The sequence below is a fragment of the Equus quagga genome, unplaced genomic scaffold (genome assembly GCF_021613505.1).
Source record: "Equus quagga isolate Etosha38 unplaced genomic scaffold, UCLA_HA_Equagga_1.0 203_RagTag, whole genome shotgun sequence".
Lineage (NCBI taxonomy): Eukaryota > Metazoa > Chordata > Mammalia > Perissodactyla > Equidae > Equus > Equus quagga.
This window is the reverse complement of record NW_025798627.1, coordinates 4,462,738-4,483,704: the sequence shown is the minus strand read 5'-3', so window position 1 is coordinate 4,483,704 and position 20,967 is coordinate 4,462,738.

The following is a 20,967-nucleotide window of genomic DNA, read 5'->3' as shown; positions in this document are numbered from 1 at the left end:
CTCAAGTTATAAACTTCAGGGGATGGTATTTGTCTCAAAACTATCCAGTAAATGAGTAGCAAAATATAATTTAGAGGCTTGCATTAAAAAATAGCATTTATTAGACTTTTTTTCCATTTGTATTTATTACAGAAAATCTAGGTAATAGAGATATAAAGAAAAAAATAAAACATTGTAATACAGCCACCTACGATTAAAGTTATGACATGTAGCTTTAGAATGTTTTTCTTTGCATAGGTGTATATATTCGTGTGTGTTTGTGTGTGTGTGTGTGTGCATTATGTGTGGTAGGTAGAATAATGGCCCCCTCAACGATTTCCACATCCGAATGCCTGGGTCCCGTGAATGTGATAGGTTGCAAGGAAAGGGGAATTAGGTTGCAACTGGAATTAAGGTTGCTAGTCAGCTGACCTTAAAAATAAGGAAATTATCCTGGATTATCTAGGTGGGCCCGAAGAAAGGGTAATAGTCCTTAAAAATGGAGGACAGAGGCAGAAAAGGAGGGAAGAGTTATGTGATATGAGAAAGACTCAACATTGCTAGCTTTGAAGATGGAAGAAAGGGGGCCGCAAGTCAAGCAGTGCAAGTGGACTCTCAAAGTTAGAGAAGGCTCAAGAAAACAGATTCTTCCCTAGGGCCTCCAGAAAGGAACATGTGCCAACTGACACTTTGACTTTAGTCCAGCGAGATGATGTTGGACTTTTAACCTATAAAATTATAAGATAATAAATTTGTGTTATTTCGAGCCACTAAGATTGTGGTTATTTGTTATAGCAGAAACAGAAAACTAATGTAGGGTGTATAAGTGTGTATGTGTACATATATAGTTACCTATCTACATATATATATGTAAATACACATCCATATGCTAAAGTAGAGCATCATCTCTATGCTATTTAACTTGCTTTTTCTTTTAAAAATATCATGAGCATTTTCCCTGTTATTAAATACTCTAAAGCACAGTTATAATGGCAGCATAACATTCCATTGTATTGATCTGACTTATTTTTCACTGTTCCCTAATGTTGGAAACTAAGATTCCTTTCTTTTTTTCATAATTATAAATGCACTAAAGAATGTGAATCAGTATCTGATAATTTTGTTAGTATACATTTGAGAATTTTTTAAGTTATTTTTATACTATTGTCTTTATATTTAACAATATCATTACATATTTAGATTTATTATACAAAACTGGAAAAAAATGTTGTCATCTAATTAAAATTAGTTTTTTAAACTGTAAGGTCTTGAGTGTGACACTAAGGTCCAATTCTACCTGTTGACACTTAGCATAGTCATTTTTGTTTGGGACACGTTGCAGGTCATGAAATAGAGACTATTCCCTCATCCTCATGCTTCTATGAAGGACTTCCGTGTGAAATACCAGGAGAGAACGGTATTCAAGTAACACACCTGCTCCCCATCTCCACTCCATCCATTTTCTTTACTCCTTGGGAGAATAAGTGACTGACCTGAGACAGTTGGGAAGAAACATCATCCAATACACCATGTTAACCAAAGGTAGAACTTCTATAGAAAAATTTTGTCAGATCATCTGGTCTCTGGCTCTTCTGAGCCTCCTTCTGCCATGCAGTAAGCACACTGGGTCAGGTTCTTCCTTATGCAGTTGGAAGACATGACATTCCAGGGCTCTTGTGCTTGTAACCACCATCTGTCTAGACAGATTGGCTGCTGGCGGAAGGGGAGTTCTGGCTAGCAGAGACCAGAGCATTCAATAAGTAGCCATCACTTCATTTTTAAGAGTATTCTGTGGAGTCCCAAAATTTATTACTTCTCCTGGGGCATTTGGGGGGCGGGGGCATTTAGGATGAGACTATTCCTCCTTCTTATGCTTGTACTTCTGCAGTTCTCAAACCTAGCCACAACATAGAATCATTTGTGGAACTTTTAAAAGAATAGCAATGCCACCTGGAGATTCTGATTTTGTTGGTGTGAGGTGGATCCTAATTATTTATTTAAAGTACTCCCAAGAGATTCTAAGATGGGTCCAACATGACATCATATCAGCTGGCTAGTTGATGTATCTTAATGTCAAAAGCACCAGGGAGAAAATCATATGATTTGCCCTGACTAATAGGTCTTGGTAATATTTGAAAATCTTCACAAGGCAGCACTAATCTTCCACTGTGACAGAGCTTAGCCATGTCGTTTCCAACATATGTGCTTTTCCTAGCATACCATTATTGCAGCATAATTCTGAAGATTCAAGTCTTTATGTTAGAACCCATTGAATTAGGAGGAGCATTCTCCTTCTCTTTCATGCCATCCTTCCTAGAGGAGGTGTAGTCAATGGCTATCTCTACTCCTGTTCTGAAAATGACTTTCTTTCTATTTTTTTGTCTCTGACTCTTTCCTTGCACCTTGCCCTAAAATCTCAAAAAACAATCATATTGAATGAGTAAAGCGAAGAAAAGGAAGGAGCTGGAAGAAAAAACCTATAATGGGAAAAAGGGAAGTGAGTGGTGGAGAGAAAAGACATAGGAGAGAGTGGAGAGAAAATGGAGGTACTACACTATAATCTAGGGTACCCTGTACTTCAAGTGTGTTAAAATGCCAAAAGTAATTTACTTTCCCTATATGTGTTCCTCCCGTAGGAATAAGCTGTGATAGGATGAGTTAAACAAGATAGAACTGCATGGAACCAAAAGCTAATTTATCATTTCTCATCTGTTCCTCTAAATCACACCTAGTAGTCAGGATGAGCTATGTTAAAAATCCAGCTTCCCATAAAAAAGTGTTACCTTCATACATATGTAACTCCCACTTCCTATACAAACACATAGGCAGAGGGAAATGGGAGTAGCATATGGATTGAAGTAATACTTTTTTCCTACGCATTTTTTCATATATAGAGAGAGAAAAAAAAAAGAGAGAGGTCCCACATTACAGGTCCCTGCTCCATAGACTTTATATTAGATTTTAAAATGTGTTTTTCTCTACTAGAAATCCTAATATTACCAAAGAATCTTTACACTATACAAGTTTATTAATGGCTCGTCTAATCTTATTTCGCAAACAACGGAAGTCAAGAACACAAAGTGACCAAGGCCAAATTACTATTTAGTAATGATTTTATGATTAAGATTTGATGCATAACAAATCTTTCTTCATAATATGCTATGAAGAAGAATGAAATGAAGTAAAAACAATATGAGAAAGTTGATTTAAAACATTTATACAAGGGAATCCTAATTTTAGCAGTCCTGAGGCACAATAAACAACTGGGGGATGTAATGTGGTTATTTTATATCACATATCGATGGAATAAGTGGCTGGTTGCCTAGGTGTTGTGATCTGAAAAGTCCAGAAATCACCTCCCCATCCTCACCCGTACTCACGCCATGTAGCCAAAGACTGGAAACACTGCCAGAAATCCATATCCTACAGAAGCAATTACTCAATTATTGTCAATTATTTGTGTCTTTATAGTTCTGTAACTAAATCTATTTGTTTATAATAAATATTCTATCTTCATTTGGCCATTAGTAGATAGAGATGTGTTTGTAAATTTTAGATGTTCTTAAAATTCATGAAAATTAAATTTCTTAGTCTAAGTGAGACTCAGTCAACGCATTCTTATGTACACACAAAGCTAAGCACTTCAAACTTATGGGTAGAAAAACAAATAGCATCATTGGCAATTATGAAACTTGAGTAATTATTGCTACACTGTGGTATGTTAGTGCATGCTTGTGTTGTTTAAACAGAATCCAAAAATGCTCAAAAATTTTGCGGAAGTTTTTTTCAATATTGGAAGGCTAGCTAGGTGAACTGTTAAGATTATCTTGGTATAGAGAGAGAGAGAGTTGTAGGAATGGTATATTTTTTCGTGTATAGTCAGTTTTCGTACAGAATATATATTCTATAAGCCCTTAAGTGTATAACTGTATATAAAGATGTGGATGTGTTTCACATCAAGCAGAACAATAGATGTACAAAATATAGCTATATGAGAATTTGATCATTAAACCTACAATAACACATTCCCATTTAATAAAACTCAGATGAGATTTATTATACGGTAGCTAACATGCCATTTCTGCCAACTACGTGAGACTCTTATATCTCAAAAGCTTGATGGCTAAACCTTAGAGATTTAATATGCCACCATGTCTTGAGAAATGAGCAAGACATCCTTGATTAGTTTAAAAATGGAGTGTGCATTTCTGAGACTATTTAGCAGGCTATGACTTATGTGTGCAAAATGTCAGGATTCTTAAGTTTGATGTGAAGTCAGAGATCAATTAGCTTCAAATTTATTAAGAAAAGAAGAAATTTATCTTTTGGCATATTTTGAAACACACAAAAAGAATTCAATGAGGATGACAACATGTTCAATTCAATATGCACTGTCAGAGAGACTGTCACCTGACTCTAATATGTTTGATGTGTCCTAGTTCTGATAGGGGTCTTCTCAGCTCTGGCTATCTCTTCATTTACCACACTGTGATAACCCAGGACTTGTGTTTGGATTGCCTTGAAGTTTAATGTACTTCTGTTTTGAGGCATTTACTGAATTGTATTAAGAACCATGGTGCTCGGGTTATAAAGGCAGTATCATTTTTCTTTATCCCATTAAAAAGGTCTCTCATCTTCTTCCTATATATTTTCCCTGGCTAGAAAAGAAAATATTGCTGTCACTTTCAGTGGGGTTTGCCTTTCATCTCACAGTGGCATTTCAGGTCTCTAAGTGGTATCCAATTTATTTGTATTCCAATGCCACTTCAGTGAAGCGTGCCTCTCTGTCAGCTGCATGCAAGCTTCAGGTGCTCAGTACTTGGGAGCCATGCCATGAACAAATTGACAATATCAACCGCAGCCAGTCATCTTGCAGGTAATTTCCGCATACCTGCTGGAGAAGAGTTCTCAAAATTGTTCAGCAGGCCTATCTATAATATTTTTGAGAGTAATTTGAGATGCCTTTCCTTGACTTTCTCAAACTATATTTTATTGTCAACTCCCCTTCATCATATTGAAGATGGATTTTAGAATAATTCTTATTTCCAAGCAAATAGTTTTTATTTAATATTGGATTTTAATCTCTTCAAATTCTTTCAATTTACTATTAAAAATCAAACTTTAATCCTCATAATTTATAATTTAACAATTCATAACTTTATAATGTCTGATATCTGAGGGTTAACTAGAATTGCATACATACATAGCACAATGTAGATAATACAACAACAACATATTTTTCCTATCCTTTCCCCTTTTTACTCATTCACTTCTAAAAGATTCAATAATTATAGAATATTATGTGACTGGTATATGATATCTTAAAATGTCCCCTGGATTTTATGGTAGATTGACTACAAAAATCGACCCAATTTTCCTTTCTTTCTCTGTACTGTTGCTTTGCCACTCCTCCCATCATGGCCCAGAATCTGTTTCACTATCCTTGAATCTGGGCTGGCTTTGTGATCGGTTTAGTCCAATACAATGTAACGAGAGTGACAGAATACCAGTTCCAAGTCTAAGCTATAGGAGCCCTTGTGCACCTACACTCCTGGGACCCTTGCTTCTACCATGAGATGAAGCTCAGGCTAGTCTTCTGGAAGATGAGACACAAATTGAAGCAGATCTAATTTATTCAGTTAAATCATCTACATCAAAGAGTCCACACCCAACCCTAGGTGACCACAGATGATGAGTAAGCCCAGCAAAAATCACCTGAGCACAATTCAGGCAACCCATGGACTCATGATAAATAATAAATTATTGAAATTTATGTCTAGATAGAATGCAAAATAAAATATCTCCTTACATTTGGCTAAGACACATCAAAGAGTCAGTTCAAAGAGAAAGCATGACTAAAAAATCTTTGTGAGAGACAAAGCTATGTCTAACTATACTCATGTTCTCAAAAAAAAAATTCAACTTCCTAATCAATATCTTATGCTCAATCACCACTCAGGTGTCATAAAACGCAACATGGAGAAACCAATTTTTGATCTGGGCTTTGAAGAGAGAAGAATTTGTAAGACAAAGAAGAAACAAAGTAGTCTCAATGGCAGAATGAACCACATGAGCAAAGATGAAGTAGTGAGCTCAGCTGGAATAAAGCTGCATATAGAGGCTAGTGCATGATGAGACCAAAAACTGGGTTGGGACTAAATCATAAAAAGCTTTCTCACGCAAGTTAAAGAATTTGGATCTAATCCTGTGGGCATTAAGGAGACCAAAGAGAATTTTTGATAGAAAAATGATAGTAATTCAGGAGACAGAGTAGAGAATGGTTTAAATGAAAGTGAGATTTGATACAGGGAAACCAGATAAGGTGGCTTATCCAAATGAGAAATGATGAAGTCTTCAAAGACAGTGTCAGAAAGGATGAAAGGAAGAAAAGAACTCAATAATTTTTCAGAATTACAACTGATTAAAGTAGGTTAGGGAAAAAGGCAGGAGAAGAGAAAGACAAAGGCTAGCATTTTCCCCAGATTTCCAGATTAAGAGATGGGGCAGATTATGATACTTTCATTCAAATGGAAAATATTGGAATAGAAACCTGCTATAAGAGGAAAAAAATAAATTTGCTTTTAACATATTAATTTTGGAGTAGCTTCAGGACATACAGATTAACATGGCAATTGAAAATGCAAGACAAAGCTAAAGATAATAAAATTACAGGTGCCTATCTCAGCATTTTGATGGCAATTAAAGGCATGGAAGCCTGGGAATACCCAGGATAATGTTAGAGTAAGAAAAGTTAGACTAAGAACAGAAGAGAATCAAAGAATTGAACTCTGGAGAACACAAAAATCTAAAAGCTATTAAAGGACGCTTATAAGAAACTTTCAAATGTGGACCAAAAATTTTAAAAGGAAAAATATCTGGAAAATAATGGTATAAATTCTTCAGGGACAGGGTGGTCAATGGTGTCAAGGGCTATGCGAAAGATGGGTAAGATGAGGTTCAAAAGAGCAACTCTATTGGCAATTAAGAGGTTGACTGCGGGAACAACAGCTTCATCAGACACTAAATATCCCTAATTTGTGAAGAGTAACAAATAGATAGATAGAAATTAAAGAAATTAAAAAAGCAAGCCTAGGCTACATTGTCATAGATTTTGGCAAAGAAATGAAGGAGGGAGGTAAGCCCTGAAGGAAAGATAAAGGATGAGGATATTTGTGCTTTCTTGTAAGCTGAGAAGAAGCGATCCTTGGAGAAAAAGACTAGCAAGATTTCAGAGAGCTAGCAGGAAATTGTCTCTAGGGTGCAGGTGAAGCAGCTGCCTCTGAAGATAAGAGAGGGCACCTCTGTCTCTGAGCCAGAATGGAAGAATGGATATCACAATAGGAGTGTTTAGAAGAAGGAATGCAAAGTCCTAGGATATCCCACCTGATTATCTTGGCTTTCTCTGTGAAGCAAGAATCTATTGAGTATAATAGCATTGAAAGTACAACAGGATTCAGAAGAAAGATTTTGGTATAGATATTATGAAAGTTCAAATGGAAGTTGAAAAGGGAAAAGAAGAATGATTCCAAACAGTTCTGAAGGGTCAGCAGACGTTGAAAAACCCTAAGTTTATGGTTGTAAAGATGTGCATTGATCTGTGTTAAATCCAGGGGTAGCAGTGGAGGAAGTAGATGGTTGGATCCATTTGAGTGAAACCAGAAAAAATAGAGAGGGTAAAAGCATTGAAAGTCATAATGACACCGTTTTGAAGACAGACTGTAGTCAAGATGGAAGCCTGGAAAGAAGCAAGAGTGCAGCTTATATTTACTAGGAGGATTGAAAATGCAAGGTAAATCCTCTCCAATTCAATTCTACTGTGGTGCAAAAGAGCCTTTATTGTGGTTTTTCATATTTAACAAAAAGTTAGATTTTAACTGACTTATGTCTGTTCTACTTAAACACTAAGTACAGTTTTCTGGTTTGAACATTTCATTACTATAGCTCTTTTAGTGAGCATTCACAATTATAACCCATAAAACATGATTTCCTCTATTAGTAAGGCACTATTTTATTTATCTTTTCCAAGCTAAGCTAAATAGCAGGCATAGCTCAACAAAACACATCTATAATTCTCAACAGACACAAATGCTTATTTTATTAATGCCAACTCTAACTCCAAATTACAATCATATGGGATTGACATTGTGTACATATTTCAGATAAACTAATTTTGTTTTTAATATCAAATGCATAAGGAGAGTAATTAAAGCATTTGTTGCCCTTTTCTCCTGGTTCCATATGCATGGACTTAGAAGATAATAATTAAAATGAATTTGCTCAACTCAAAGACAGACAATATAAAATATGAAGGTAGATAAACAGATGGAAAAAAGACAGATAAACAGATGGCCATATCACTTTAGAAAACAGAGTAAAAACTTGCTTATCCTTCTAATTAACAGTGAACATCATTCTTTAAACTTGCACCTTGGAACAAAGATAACAGCATAAGCGCTAAACCATAATATTATAATATGCAGCCCTTAAGCCAAAAACAATCATGGAATCCATTTCAAGATTTTCTTAAGATCTTGAGCAATTCTAAAACTGTTGATACGAGTAACTTCTATGTTTATAGCAGGAAACTGGTAAAATTTTATAATCTATATATTTATAAACCAAAGAAATCTAACAATTATTTCACCTTTCCCATTCAAGATTGAGGTTCGGGGGAGAATACTGTTTTTAAAGGGACTGAAGCAATCAGGTAGAACTGAAGAGTAGGGTCCAAAGTATAAGTTCAATCCTAGGGACTGGTCAGTATGTGCAAGTAAAGGCAGAAATGTTGAAGGGAACTTCGAGGAAAATTCAGGTTTATTCCCAGGTTTGATTATCCTCAGAGAAGAGTCAGGGATAGAACCACTGGAGTTTAACAGTTTGGACCATCAGATCCCATATTTGATGGGTTATTTCAAGCTGGGAAGCGGAGGCTATTGATGTAGTTGCTCTGAAATCCATCAAGATTGGTTCAGAAACTAGACAAGGCTAAGATACAGATCAGAAAGAGGAGGCACTATAAGAAGGAGAAGAAAGCTGAGGCAAAAGAAACAAGTAGGGTTTCTATTTAAAAAAAAATAAAAACATTAATGCTTGCTTGGCTTTACACTGAATCTACGCGTAGGTTTCAAAATATAGTTCAAAAGAGGACAATCCAGATAACGCTATCATTAATATATGTGTCCTTGCTTCTGTGGTCCATCGTGGGTAATAGAGCTCCTCAATAAAGCATGGCAATGACTGACAATGATGTCACAATTTGGCCACATGTAGCTATGCCAAGTTTATCTTTCATAACCATAGGTCAATATATTCAGGAGCAGAGAAGAATCCACACTGAACTTTCAAGAACAAAGATTGTGTCTTTGTTTATGGTCTTGTCAGCATCATGTAGTATCTGGAACATAGTAGATAATCAAATAAATGAAATTAGAAATATAGTTTGCTTAGTTTTTATTGTCATTTAAATATGATTTTTATTGTATATTAATAATAAAAAATATTTAATGAAGTTTGGTTAGTGAGCATTCACATATGACAGACCTGAGAAATCCAGATAGCCAATGAGACCATAATGACAGAAAAAAATACTTTAGTTCAAAGAAATTAAATATAAGCATTGAAAATGTAAATAGATGAATGTTAATGGTCTTTCAAGTTAACAGGCATTAATATGTAATTAATTATATATGAAGCAAGAATAACTACCAGAGTGATTAAGAGGTAGGCTCTGGAATCAGAAAGACCTGGATTTAAATCCCATATGCCCACCTTACTGACTCTGATTGTCAGGTCTGGAATTTGATCTTACTCTTTTAGCCTGAAAGTATTTCATGGACACCAGCAGAAGACAAGAGATTCCTAGGTCACAGACAAGGGTCTTTTTTACTCACAGCACAAAATGGAGCATAAGTGTCAGCATATTTGCATTGGTTCTTCTTGTCCCAAAGTCCCACAGGGGTAACATGATTAACCCAGATGGATGCCACACAAGCAACAGGTTTGCATCACAGCTGAGGAACACAGAGTTTGGGGAATCCACTTCTTTTATAGCTACCAGTAAACCAGCCTGCTCTTTGTCCAAGGGAGGAGAGAGACATTACTTAATTTCTCCACCTTGAGAAACAAGCCTGTGAAGTAACCTAGTGGTCAAGGACTTGTAGTCTGGCACACCCAGCAAGATTTGTAAGAGTGCAATAGACCCAAAGAGTACCATCTTTCCAAACACTATCATATACAAATCATTTCCATTCATTTTTTCATTCATTCACTCTCCCTCACTTTTAATGTTTTTTTATGACACTTTTCATCAAAATTTTTTATTGTCTGTCTCTCCCACCAGAAAATAGAAGCTCTAAGAAAGCAGATTTTGTTTTATTCACTATTACATGCCTAGAGATATGCCTTGTTATATTTGTTTTATAAAGTATGTATGGTTGGTAGAATGTAAATATTCATCAGTTTACTAAAAGCTGGGTGTTTTTGTAGCCACCAGGGTTCTAACAGTTAACAAGATGGAGAAGGCCCCTAATCTAACTCTTAAAATCTTCATCAGTAAAAGATAGACTATAACAGTGACTACCTCATATGGTTATTGAGAGGATTTAATATATAATACAAGCAAAACATTTAGTAAAATTCCTATCATATGGGAAGTGCTCATGAATTTTAGCAAATACTTATTAAAATAAAATGCTTCTACAATTGATACTTCTTTTGTTATACACTTTATAGTTTGACAAAGTTTGCCAAAATATTTAAAATTTTTATCTTTAAAATAAAATGCTCAAACACACAGACTTGTGTAGAAAATAATGCAATGCAAGGTTAACTGATATAAATACCTCACCACTTTTTTTCAGAATATTGTTAAATAAAGAAAAAGTCATAAATACAAGTAATGCACCGTCCTATCCCTTTCTCTTCTCTTCCTCTTGAGAGTCAACGACATCATTTCCATTCATATTCTTGAACAATCTGGAATTTTTTTCTTTACAAAATGTCATCATGCTGGATATGCTGTTTTACAACTTACAAAAACTTAAATCCAAAAGCATTTCCTTTAAGACATCTGTCAGATCTCTTGGTCCTTCCCAAATTATCCCAATGGCATATTTATAAGGAATTAAGGATCTGAAATTGTACCTGAATTTGTTATAGTAAAATTATTTTGCCAAATCCTGTGCTCTGTGCTTTTAACGTCTTTTACTCACATATATAGGGAGTTTCACCAATATACTCATCTTGCATTCAGAAATGATCATGAATACTATGACTTTAAGATCTTGACCTTTTAAGAAAATTGCATTTGGAACATTTTTCTTCTTATAGCTAGTTCGCACTTCAGGGACTTATTAAAATGTTCTTGCTAATTTCACTTGCAAACTATATCGCTATTACTGGTATTTACTGCACTTAACCTTCACCTTTCTGAAAGTAACATTAAGGTGTTATTTGCATAAGTTAAAATCATTACATTTGAATGTTGCCCTGACTATATTTTTAAAAATCACTTTTCCATAATTACATTAGAAAAACATTATTGAGGAAAAGTCATTTTGAAAGGCTATTGAAGAAATTTTTTTTCACAAGATAAACTGATTTTGATTTTCACTTTAGAGATGGATTTTCAGCCAGTGGAAATTCCTCCCACTTATTGGGGTTCTTTACTTCATATCCAATTACTGTGACTAGCTGCCGACTTCAACAAACGAAGCATATTGAGTCTCAAGGAACTAATTCTTAAAGAGAGAGAATGGGTAAAGAAATGTTAATACATATAATTTTTCTGTTTTCCAAAATTAGTCTCATGATAGTTTATGAAAAATAAAACACAATCTACTTCCTGTTTTTTTCAAGAATTGTAAGAGAAAAAATTCTTAACTTTACTAAAACACTTAATTTGACCAAGAGTTATCACTTTGCTCTTAAATCTTTTTACATAAAATTGGTACAAAATTCTATAAAAAAGAGCATTTCTAGTGGACTTTGAGACAAAATGTTGCTCAACACCATTCTATGCATGGTTTTGGCACTTTATTCTTATAGTACCAAAAGAAACACTAAACATATTATGAAAGAAACACATTTTTAAGATGAAAAAAGATGACTCTACTCTAAATATCCTTGCAGAAAACTACAGCTAGACTCTGCAACTCAGAAACAGACAATGTGTATCACAACCTAGACAGTAGGGCATTCTCTGGCACTGGATTTCCTTCAGGATCTGCCATGAGTTTGGCCAAACTCAAGGTTAAGGGCACAGTCTTCCATAAGACTGCCCTCAATGCAGATTCCAACCACAAGTTTGAGTGTCCCCTGAGCCACCCTTACTTCTGATCAGCTGGCTACAAATTTAGGGGTTCCCTTGATCAACCTCAGGTTCCATAATTCGCTAGATTGACTCATATAACCCAGGAAAGCTCTGTACTTCTGATTACAATTTTATTATAGCAAAATAATACAAATCAGAAGACAGAAAGCAAGAGACACACAGGGTAAGATCTGATGGAATTTCAAACACAAAGCTTCTCTTGCCCCCAGAGACACACTTCTCTCCTGGCATCAAAGTGTGACAGTACTCAGATTATTGCAAACCAGGGAAGCCCATTCAAGCTTAGAGTCCAGTTTTTACTGGGATTTCATTATGTAGACATGACTGATTGAATCATTGCCCACCTGACTCCATCTCCAGTTTCCCTCCGCTCCTGGGATGTCAGGTTAGCATCATGTGGCTCAAAGCCTCAAAACTCTAATCACATGAGTGATATTCCTGATGTGGGTAGCCCTGGTCCTGAGTCATCTTGCTTGCTAAATTGTCTAGGGGACAACCATGACTCACCTCATTAGCATAAGCTGCCTGGTGTAGTCCAGGGGCCCACTATAAATAACAAAGACACTCATCACTAGGAAAATTCCAAGGATTTAGAGCTTACATTCCAGGAACCAGAAACAAAGGCCAGCCAAATTCTTGATTACACAGGATCTTTCCTTTGAGAAATATCTGATTATAAATTCTAAATCATGATACCACAAAATCACAGTAGCAAGTTAATTTCTGTACTGCAAACCCAAAGAACACAGAGCTCTTGGCCCATGCATGCTCCTCCTAAGCAGTCACAAGTAAAGACCTTGTGCAGCTGAGAGCTCCATGGCTGCCGTGAGCCTGGGACCGATTGAGGGAATCAGGAAAGCAGAAAATTTCAAAAACAAAAAAAAGAACAAGACGATGATAGTGGCAAGGTAAAAGTAAATCAAAGTCCAAAAATTTGACCAATTTCCAGCAATAGGAAAGAATCTACTGGTTCACAGATTAGCAGAAATTAGACTAAGGGTCTCTTGGTAACCCAACAGTCTATTTCAATGTGTCTTAAATGTGATCAAGGGTTAAATAATAAAAAGTATATTTTAAACGGGCTGACTCAGGATAATATGTTATCAGACAAAGGTTTTCTAAGTTAACTTTGAGTGCAAGTGGTTTGAATTGCAACGCTCACACTGTACAATGTGGATTAGCTGTTCTTACTCTGGGAGTCTGTACACTATTGTCCTTGCTACATCTGTGAACAATGGTTCTTTAGCCAGATATAATTCGACTCTGCTACCGAAAAAAGGAAACGTATTGATTTGAGATGACAATTTCTCAACCTGCCTTTAGAATGATGTTTGCTCCAGACTAGGGTTGGGAGCATATCTTAGCTCTAGATAGTAAGAAGTTCTCATGAAAGCCCTTGAATTATCTGAACCTGGCCTAGATATACCTTATATTCGAAAGCTATTATGTATTCAATATGGAGAATGAAAACTAAGAAACCTAAATGATATGAAAATAAAAGGGTACAATATCTCTGGTCAATTTTTTAAGTAAAGAAAAGATTATCTATGAGAAAAAAATTTTAAATACCATCACATTATCTTGGGCTTGGAGAGGGTAAAAAAGAATGCAGTATACCAGGATGTAACATAGATTTCTATCAGTTGTTCTTCCTCTCCACTGAGGGCAAGATAAGAAGCTATGAGCCTACGCTGCTGTAAAAGAGACTTAGGTGTGTATAAACAAGAAATGCTCAACAAGAGGCACATTGCTAAATATGCAAACAAGTTAGAGAGGGAGGGTCAGTTCTCTCAAAATGAGAGAAAATTTCATATCTGAGGTCATGAAAATGTAATCCTCTTTTGCATCAATGCAAATTAGAAAGAAAATTTCACTTCAGTGATTTTCTAACTCAATAATTCTATTATTCCATGCTATGTAAAGGTACAATGTTTGGTTTCATGAATATTGAGAAAGATTTTCCTTTTCTTTTTTGAAAAGGAAAAGATAAAATTCTTTATTTGCTGACAACATGGTCATCTATATACAAATTTTATGCAATCTACAAGTCAGTAGAACAAACAAACGAATTTAGCAATGTTGCAGGACAAAACTCAGTAAATAAAAATAAATCTATTTCTTTTTTTTGAAGGATAATTGATATATAACTTTGTATTAGTTTCAGGTGTACAACATAATAATGCAATATTTGTATACATTGCAAAATGATCACCACAATAAGTCTAGTTAACATTCATCACCCGTAGAGAGTTACAAAAAGATTGTTTTCTTATGATGGAAACTTAAGATCTACTCTCTTAGCAACTTTCAAATATGCAATATATATTTTACATATATTATATACATATAATACACGCATTATTAACTATAGTCACTATGCTGTACAATACACCACCATGACATTTATTTTATAACTGGAAGTTTGTAACTTTTGACCTCTTTCACCCATTTCGCCCACTCCCACCTCCACTTCTGGCAATCTGTTCTCTGTACTTTTTTTTTAGATTCCACATATAAGTGAGATCATATGGTATGTCTTTCTTGTCTAATTTATTTCATTTATAATAATGCCCTCAATACTTCATTCTTTTTATCGCATAATAATATTTCATTCTAATCCATTCCATACATACCACATTTTCATCTGTAGATGGACACTTAGGTTGTTTCCATATCTTGGTTATTGTAATTAATGCTGCAATGAACATGGGGGTGCATATATCTTTTCAAGTTAGTGTTTTCATTTTTTTCAGAGAAATACCCAGAAGTGGAATTCCAGACCATAAGGTAGTTCTATTTTTAATTTTTTGAGGAACTTCCATACTGTTTTCCATAGTGGCTGCACCAACTTACATTCCGACTAATAGTTCACAAGGGTTCCCTTGTCTTGATATCCTTGCCAACACTTGTTATTTCTTGTCTTTTTGATAATAGCCCATTCTAATAGGTGTGAGGTGATATCTCATTGTAGTTTTTTATTTTTGCATTTTTTATTGAGTTCATAGTAGTTTACATCATTATGAAATTATGAAACATAGTAGTTTACGTCATTATGAAATTTACATCATTATGAAATACATCATTATGAAAATATGAAATCATTATTTGTTGTCTGTCACCACATAAGTGCTCCCCTTTACCGCCTGTGCCCACCCCCCACCCCTCTTCCCCTGGTAACCATGGAACTGTTTTCTTTGTCCATGTGTTTGTTGATATTCCACATATGAGTGAAATCCTATGGTGTTTCTTTTTCTCAGTCTGGCTTATTTCGCTTAGCATAATACTGTCCACGTCCATCCATGATTTTGTCTTTTTTATGGCTGAGTAGTATTCCATTGTGCATATATATACCACATCTTCTTTATCCAATCATCAGTCGATGGACACTTGGATTGCTTCCATGTCTTGGCTATTGTGAATAGTGCTGCAATGAACATAGGGCTACATATGTTACTTTGGTTTGTTGATTTCAAGTTGTTTTGGTAGATTCCAGTAGGGGGATAGCTGGGTCATATGGTATTTCTATTTTTATTTTTTTAAGGAATCTCCATACTGTTTTCCATAGTGGCTGCACCAGTTTGCATTCCCACCAGCAGTGTGTGAGGGTTCCCTTTTCTCCACACAGTCTCCAACATTTGTTATGTTTAGTCTTTGCGATTATAGCCATTTTAACAGGTGTAAGGTGGTATCCTAGTGTAGTTTTGATTTGCATTTCCCTGATGATCAGTGATGTTGAACATCTTTGCATGTGTTTATTGGCCATCTGTATATCTTCTTTGGAAAAATGTCTGTTCACATCCTTTGCCCATTTTCTGATCAGGCTGTTTGTTTTTTGTTGTTCAGTTGTGTGACTTCCTTATATATTATGGAGATTAACCAGTTGTCAGATATATGATTTGCAAATATGTTCTCCCAGTTGGTGGGTTGTCTGTTTCTTTTGATCCTAGTTTCTTTTGCCTTGTAGAAGCTCTTTAGTCTGATGAAGTCCTACTTCTTTATTTTTTCTTTTGTTTCCCTGTCTGAGAAGACATGGTATTTGAAAAGAACCATTTTTTTTAAAAAAGATTGGCACCTGAGCTAACAATTACTGCCCATCTTCCTTTTTTTTTTTTTTTCTTTTTCTCCCCAAATCCCCCCAGTACATAGTTGTCTATTGTAGTTGTGGGTCCTTCTCGTTGTGGAATGTGGGACACTACCTGTGCAAGGCCTGATGAGTGGTGCTATGTCCTCACCCAGGATCCAAACCGGCAAAACCCTGGGGTGCCAAAGCAGAGCTCGTGAATTTAACCACTCGGCCATGGGGTCGGCCCCGAAATGAACCTTTTAACTTCAATGTCAAAGAGTGTACTAGCTATATTACTTTCAGGAGTTTTATGGTTTCAGGGCTTATCTTCAAGGCTTTTGATCCAGTTTCAGTTTATTTTTGTGTAAGGCTTGAGATAATGGTCCACTTTCAATCTTTTGCATGTGGCTGTCCAGTTTTCCAAACACCATTTATTGAAGAGACTGTGTTTTCTTCATTGTATGTTCTTGGAACATTTGTCGAAGATTAGCTGTCCATGGATGTGTGGTTTTATTTCTGGGCTTTCAGGTCTGTTCCATTGATCTGCATGCCTGTTTTTGTACCAGTCCCATGCTGTTTTGATTACTATAGCTTTGTAGTACATTTTGAAGTCAGGGATTGTGATGCCTCCAGCTTTGTACTTTTTTCTCAGGATTGCGTCAGCAATTCAGGGTCTTTGGTTGCCCGATATGAATTTTAGGAATATTTTTTCTATTTCCATGAAGAATGTTATTGGGATTCTGATTGGGATTGCATTGAATCTGTAGATTGTTTTCAGTAGTGTGGACATTTTAACTATGTTTATTCTTCCAATCCATGTGCATGGAATCTCTTTCCATGTCTTTATGTCATCATCTATTTCTTTCAATAATGTCTTATAGTTTTCATTGTATAAGTCCTTTACCTGCTTGGTTAAATTTATTCCTAGATACTTTATCCTTTTTGTTATGATTATAAATGGAATTGTATTCCTGAGTTCTCTTTCTGTAAATTCGTTATTAGCATATAGAAATGCAACTGATTTTAGTCAGTTGATTTTGTACCCTGCAACTTTAGTGTAGTTCTTTATTATTTCTAATAGTTTTCCAATGGATTCTTTAGGATTTTCTATATATAAGATCATGTCACCTGCAAACAGTGAGAGTTTCCCTTCTTCACTCCCTATTTGGATTCCTTTTATTTATTTCTCTTGCCTCATTGCTCTGGCCAAAATCTCCAGTACTATGTTGAATAAGAGGGGTAATAGTGGGCATCCTCGTCTTGTTCCTGTTCTCAGGGGGATGGCGTTCAGTTTTTCCCCATTGAGTAGGATGTTGGAGGTTGGTTTGTCATATATGGCGCTTATTTTGAGGTACTTTCCTTCTATTCCCATTTTGTTAAGAGTTTTTATCATAAATGACTGTTGTATTTGTCAAATGCTTTCTCTGCATCTATTGAGATGATCATGTGGTTTTTATTCCTCATTTTGTTAATGTGGTGTATCACGTTGATTGATTTGCAGATGTGACCTGTCCCTGCATTCTAGGTGTGAATCCCGCTTGATCATGATGTATGATCTTTGTTGTTGTTGTTGTTGAGGGAGATTAGCCCTGAGCTAACATCCGTGCCTATCTTCCTCTATTTTATATGGGATGCCTGACACAGCATGGTTTGACAAGTGGTGCCATGTCCACACCTGGGTTCCGAACTGGTGAACCCAGGGCCAACAAAGCGGAACCTGTGAACTTAACCACTGTGCCACCAGGCAAGCCCCTGTATAATCTTTTTGATGTATTGCTGTATTCAGGTTGCCAATATTTTGTTGAGGAGTTTTGCGTCTATGTTCATCAGCAATATTAGCCTCTAGTTTTCCTTTTTTGTGTTGTCCTTGTCAGGCTTTGGTATCAGAGTGATGTCAGCCTTGTAGAATGTATTTGGAAGCATTCCATCTTCCCTAATTTTTTGGAATAGCTTGAGAAGGATAGATATTAAATCCTCTCTGAAAATTTGATAGAATTCCCCAGGGAAGCTGTCTGGTCCTGGGCTTTTATTCTTTGGGATGATTTTGATTACTCTTTCAATCTCTTTACTTGTGATTGGTCTATTCAGATTCTCTATTTCTTGTTGATTCAGCTTTTGGAGCTTATAAGAGTCTAAGAATTTATCCATTTCCTATAGATTGTCCATTTTGTTGGCACATAGTTTTTCACAGTATTCTCTTATAATCCATGTATTTCTGTGGTATCTGCTGTTATTTCTCCACTTTAATTTTATGTATCTGAGCTTTCTCTCTTTTTTCCTTGTAAGTCTGGCTAGGGGTTTGTCAATTTATCTTCTGACTTTGGGCTTTGTTTCTTCTTCTTTTTCTATTTCAGTTAGGTGTAGTTTGAGATTGCTTATTTGTAATTTTTCTTATTTGTTAAGGTAAGCCTTATTGCAATGAATTTCCCTCTTAATGTGGCTTTTGCTGCATCCCATATGAGTTGGTATGGCATGTTTTCATTTTCATTTGTCTCTAGATATTTTTGATTTTTCCTTCAATTTCTTCAATGATCCATTTGTTGTTCAATAGCCTGTTGTTTAGTCTCCACATCTTTGCCCCTTTCTAAGCTTTTTTCTTGTAATTATTTTCTAGCTTCATAGAATTGTGATAGGAAAATATGCTTATTATTATTTCAATCTTCTTAAATTTATTGAGGCTTGCTTTGTTCCCCAACATATGGTCTATCCTTGAGAATGTTCCATGCACACTTGAGAAGAATGTGTATTATGCTGTTTTTGAATGGAGTGTTCTGTATATTTCTAAGTCCGACTGGTCCATCTTTTCATTTAATTCCACTGTTTCCTTGTTGATTTTCTGTCTGGATGATCTATCCATTGACGTGAGTGGAGTGTTGAGGCCCCTACTATTATTGTCCTATTATTAATATCTTTTTGGGGGGTTTTCTTGGGTTGCTTTATGTACTTTGGTGCTCTTCTGCTGGGTGCATAGTTTACAAGTGTTATGTCTTCTTGGTGGAGTGTCCCTTTGATCATTATATACTGCCCCTCTTTGTCTCTCTTTACCTGTGTTATCTTGAAGTCTACTTTGTCTGATATAAGTATTGCAACACTTTCTTTCTTTTGTTTGCCATTAGCTTGGAATATTGTCTTCCACCCCTTCACTCTGAGCCCGTGTTTGTCATTGGAGCTGAGATGTGTTTCTTGTAGGCAGCATATTGTTGAGTCTTGTTCTTTAATCCGTCCCACCTCTCTCTGTCTTTTTATTGGAGAATTCAATCCATTTACGTTCAGGGTAATTATTGATATGTGAGGGCTTGATGCTGTCATTTTATCACTCATTTTCTGGTTCTCCTGCATTTGTTTTGTTTCTCGTCCTGTGTATTTTGGTCTACCAATTGAGTTATGTAGTTTTTTATGTTGTGTTTCTTTGTTTTCTCCTTATTTATTTGTGTCTCTGTTCTGCTTTTTTGGTGGTTACCATGACGTTTGTATTCAAAATCTCATAGATAAGATAGTCCACTTTCTGATGGCCTCTTATTTCCTTAAACTAAATCAATTCAGTCCCTTTCCTCTTCTCCTATGTTGTTTTTCTTCACATCTTATTCCATCTTGTGCTGTCAGTTTGTGGTTAAAATGACAAGATTATCTTTGTTTTGATAAACAAGATTATCTTTTGTTTGTAAAAGATTATCTTTTCCATCCCTTTATCCTTAATGCTATTCTTGAGTATTTGCTAACCTGTTGTGAAGTATAGCTACAATTTTCTGATGCTGTCTACCTATTTCTCTCCTTACTCTATGCTTTGTAATCCTTTTCTCCCTTTGTCTTTTCAGGTATGATGGCCTTCTTGAGGATTTCTGGTAGGGGGTGGTCTCGTGGCTGCAAACTCCCTCAGCTTTTGTTTATCTGGGAAAGTTTTTATTTCTCCATCATATCTGAAGGATATTTTTGCTGGATACTGTATTCTTAGCTGAAAGTGTTTGTCCTACAAAGATTTGAATATGTCATTCCAGTCTCTCCTAGCCTGTAAGGTTTCTGCAGAGAAATCTTCTAAAAGTATGATAGGAGTTCCTTTGTATGTTATTTTCTTGTGCCTTGTTGCCCTTGGTATTTTTTCTTTGTCATTCACTTTGCCAGTTTCACTACTATATGCTTTACAATAGGTCTTCTTGCATTGACATATTTAGGAGATCTGATAGCCTCTTCCACATAGATTTTGATCTCTTTCTCTAGGTTTGGGAAATTCTCTGCTATTATTTCACTATTATTTCTTTGAATAAGCTTTCTGCTCTATTCTTCTTCTCTTCTCCCTCTGGAATACCTGTAATTCTTACGTTGCATTTCCTAATTGAGCTGGATATTTCTTGGAGACTTTCTTCATTTCTTTTTAGTCTTAGTTCTCTATCCTCCTCTATCTGGAGCATTTCAACATGGCTATCCTGGGTTATGCTGATTCATTTCTCTATGACATCTGCTTGAGCATTCAGGTTGTCCATATTTTGTTTTGTCTTTTCCATTGTTTCTTTCATCTCCAATATTTCTGAATTATTCTTCTTTATAGTTCCAATCTCTTTTGTGAAGTAGCTCCTGAACTCATTGCATTGTTTCTCTA